Source organism: Pan troglodytes, chromosome 3 (assembly GCF_028858775.2).
Source record: "Pan troglodytes isolate AG18354 chromosome 3, NHGRI_mPanTro3-v2.0_pri, whole genome shotgun sequence".
Classification (NCBI taxonomy): domain Eukaryota; kingdom Metazoa; phylum Chordata; class Mammalia; order Primates; family Hominidae; genus Pan; species Pan troglodytes.
Window position 1 is genome coordinate 33,363,044 of NC_072401.2, and position 4,583 is coordinate 33,367,626.

Sequence of the window (4,583 nt, forward strand, 5' to 3'; positions counted from 1 at the left end):
ACCTGCATGCTTCACTTCCATCTCTAAGCAGCAAACTTCAAGGAGCCAAAGAGGAGTCCCCAGTGGGAAAGGGGAGCAGAGAAGAGAAAGATGGTAAATGCAAACCAAAAGACAGTAAAATGGGATACAATCCCCATTCAAATCCCAGAGATGTGGGCAAGTTCCCAAAAGTAGCTTTTAGACCAAAAAAAACTGGAAACACCTCACTTCCCCAAAAATATAATACATAGAAATTTTGGGGATAACTGGAAAAATAGAGAAATGCTCAATGAAAACCAAGCTCTTCACCTCTATTATCCAGTCAACAATGCCTCTTGCTTTTTAGCAGGGATGCAATTGGTCAATGGCACCAAATGGCTTTACAGGGCAACTTTTTAAATGTTCCTTTTAGACCAAAGCCTAGGCCTATGAGGATTCAAGCAGCCCTCTAAGACTTGTGACAGCAAGTTCCAAAGGTTCCAAGGCCTGGTCCTTCCTTCCCAGATACAACATCAAATGCAAAATCCCCTGTCATGTTACATTTTATATTTTGAAATATGGAAGCATATTTTAAATACTCTTAAGGCATTTATTTATTACAACATTCTCTGATTTCACATTAGCTTAAAATTCAATTCAGTCTTTCCATTTCTCCACTAAGGTCGCCGCCTCAGCATATTACACAACACCTTCTCCAGCACTCAGTGTGACCCGCATCCACACGGTAAGCCCCAACGTCAGCCTCTTTGTTTCCCAGGTGAGCCAACTAGATGCTAATACTGCTCTGCTACAATGTAAACGCTCCTAATTCAAACTTATTTGAAAAGGAGTGAAACGTCTGCAAAGTGCGCTTTAAGAAGAGGTACTTTTTGCTTATGAAAAGAAACCAGTGAGTCCTCTAAGGATAATAAAAGGGAGTATTTTACAGTTAAGCACATGATTTGGAGTGAAGAATTTGGATGTTGCTCTGCTGGTCCAGGCTGTTAATACTCTTCTTGTTCCTCCTGTGTGCCGCCTTCATCAGGTATCACAAAGCCTTCATCTGTGGCATACAGAATGTCTACAGTCCTCTGCAATACAGGGTTGTTTTCCCCCTCATTCTCCTGGCAAATCAGTTCAATGTTCCGTAGCTTTCCGAAGTAGAAATCCTTCTTTCTCCAAGTCTTCAACAGTAAATTTCAGTATGTTGACCTGCCGCATCAACTCAGCTGCCTCGTCATTCCCATTGCCCACACCAGGGTTCTTTCACACCACGCCAGGGCCAGTCTTAGGAGCCACAGCAGTTCTCTGTGTTGAGATGGGCCTCTGGGGAGTTGCAATGCTAGAACTTGGGTTTATTCGGAGCTAGAGCAAGGAGGGAGTGAGCCACTGCAGTTTCTTGACCTTGTCTGGCAGCCACAGGGTCATAGATTTTTCTATCATAGTTTGCATCAAAAAACTTCTTGAACCACTGAACAAATTCAAAATTGTCCTGAAACTTTCCTTTTACTGATTTGTCGACAGGAATTATTTTGTCAACACCCAGCTTCTTAAAACCTGCTTGTAGTATTTTGAAGTTCTGGATGTACTCATGTTCTAGCTTAGCCTGGAATTTTACTTTCTTCAAGTCAATGGAGCCAGGGAACAGCATGTCCATAAACTGACAATATCCAGTTTATGGATATTGAGAACAATTGTTTGATCTTTGTCAGATTCAACTACAGAGACTCATTGATCCAGGCCAGCACGTCATGATGACTTAGGTTATCACTGGTCACTGACGTTAAGTATACATTCACTGCCATCTTCGGCTCTTGCGTCCACTGCCCTCACCCGGCTCCAGTTTCTTCATCTCATTCAAACCGTCAGATGCCTCCCTTTTTGTATTTTTAGTAGAGATGGGTTTTCACCATGTTGGTCAGGCTGATCTTGAACTCCTGACCTCATGACCCACCCACTTAGGCCTCCCGAAGTGCTGGGATTACAGGCATGAGCCACCGTGCCAGCCCTTTATAATTTTCTTGTAGCTATTTTTTAAAATCTTCTTACTCTTAGCTAATGATAATTAAATATTTAAAGGTTAAAATGTAATAATTCCTGAAAACTAGCCTCATACATTCAAGAAAGAAATGCATATTATACACATGCTGAACATACATACACACATATGCATACAATATATACATATGAGAGAGAGAGAAATATCATAAAGGAAATAAGCTAGTAATTTTTAAAACTGTACAAGGGAGATTTTATTTTTGCAACTTGTACAAAATTTGAAATTGTTCCAAAATAAAAATGTAAACTAATTACTAACTGGTTTAAGTTGTGTTAAAACTAAATTTTCATTCCTTTAATATTTTATTTCATATGAGGGACTTTATTTTGAGAGTAGAGAAATGGTGAAAATATTAGAGATAAAGGTTAATTATTGGTGTCAGAAAGAAGAGAGAGGAGCCAGGTTCTGGATATAAAAATGAGTGAAAATTTCCAGTAAACAACAACAACAAAAAGTTATGAGCATGGGAGGAGGAGAGAGATGGAAAGGAAAGGCCATAATAAAGAATTTTATCCTGGAGCACAAAGGATTAGAAAAGGGATTCAGGATTTATTGAGGCAGTTTAAAAAGTGAGTTTTCGCCGGGCGCGGTGGCTCACGCCTGTAATCCCAGCACTTTGGGAGGCCGAGGCGGGCAGATAACGAGGTCAGGAGATCGAGACCATCCTGGCTAACATGGTGAAACCCCGTCTCTACTAAAAATACAAAAACAAAATTAGCCCGGCGTGGTGGGGGGCGCCTGTAGTCCCAGCTACTCAGGAAGGTGAGGTGGGAGAATGGCGTGAAGCTGGGAGGCGGAGCTTGCAGTGAGCCGAGATCACACCACTGCACTCCAGCCTGGGTGACAGAGTGAGACTCTGTCTCAAAAAAAAAAAAAAAAAAAAGTGAGTTTTAACTGTTTTCCTCTGTATTTTTTGATTCTCTACTACAGTTCGAAATTATTCTAGTGCTGTGAATTTCACCTAATCACATGGAAAACGAAAATTGTATTTTTCTAACTGAATCTCATTACATACACTCAATTGTCAGTTTCACTTATTTAAAAATTTCAGTTTGGGGTTTCTCAGTCCGTTCAAGTTTCTCCCTTTTCACCTGCTCTTTTTCCTTCATTGTGATCCAAACACATGGCGGTGAAACAGGAGGAACTGAGAAGAATCAATAGACAAAATTGGAGGAGGGAACTCTGATACTCTTTTTATTTAAAATGAATTTTGGTTTGAGAAACCCTCTGTTCTCAACTCTTCAGGCTTTATTCCCACAGCACACACTGCTGTGTCACTGTCTCTCTCACAGTCGCCCAAACATTCATGACATTGACTTTGTTTTCAGAATGCAAACCAGTTGTTTTAGAGACAACCCATCAGGCCATTGAGGTTTTTATTTCTCTTCATCTGACACAAGAACACTCTAGTGCCACTGGCTTACCCTCAGACTTCCTTGATTATTTTAGAGACATGTGACATTATGTAATAATCCATTACACCCACAGCATCATTAGTTGCTGTGCAGGGATTAGGAGGTGGTATCTCAGATGCTTTTGGAACAAACACATTTTTTTTCTCTACTGTAACTTATTTATGTACTGGGGAAAGTAGAAACCTTCATTTGTGATGTTGTGGTCTTTTTTGTTCTTCCCTTTTCTATGTATTCTTTCTAGGGATATGCCTAGAGTACTTCCTTTTGGTTGAAAATCTGCTCTTCTGTAATCAACATATCCCTCCCCCACCCCCAACACACAATAAACACACACACAAGCACACACACACACACACACACACACATGCACACACACACATCCGTTTATTTAAAGTGTAAACTATGCTCTGATCCACCATATTCTTATTCTTCTGGGAAAAAAAAACCTTTTTCATTCTCAAAATCTTAGTGCTTGAAAATCTAAAGTCACATGACTTTATCAGATATATGTTCCCACTTTTTGAACTTTACAAAATCTGTTAATATATTCAACAACTTTTTTTTTCTTTCTTTTCTTTTTTATGTGTGTTTTTCTTTTCCTGGAAAAAATAAAATCTCTTCACCGATGGCAAGCATTGATCCAGTGAGGACTAGGAAGAAAAGTATCAGAAATGGCAGCTGTAAAATTCTTTTATATTACCAGAGTTTTATCTCACTTCACAATTTAGCATCTAGTTCCTCTTTATGCTATCAATGCATTTGCGTGCTCCTACTTTGTGCCAGAAAATATTCAGGGCAAATCTGGGTGGATAAACCATAGTTTCTCTCCTCTTGGTATCCATGGCAAACACAGAGGAAAAATATGTTCATAGTACCTTAAAAGATGAATCTTAAACTAATCCGATTTGTGGAGCACTGTTGGGGTCAGCTTAGGAGGACTTCCAGAGGAATTCTGATGATACTATGGACTTCAACCAAGACTGTGCTGGAGCAGCCACTGCACCCTAAGCAGGGCTTGCTTATTATGGACGTTTCTTATAATCCATAAGATATTAAGTCTTCAGAGTTTGTTTCATCAACCTACCTCTGAGCACTACTGTACAGCAGTGATCGAAGCACAGCCACCAGAGAGACAGTCCTGTAGTATAACT

At 39.9% G+C, this 4,583-nt stretch overlaps 1 pseudogene; it reads right to left on the minus strand.

Annotated features, from left to right (window-relative positions):
- Window positions 1-547: 547 nt before the first annotated feature.
- On the minus strand, window positions 548-1,763 carry LOC129143865 (microtubule-associated protein RP/EB family member 1-like; annotated as a pseudogene).
- Window positions 1,764-4,583: the final 2,820 nt, after the last annotated feature.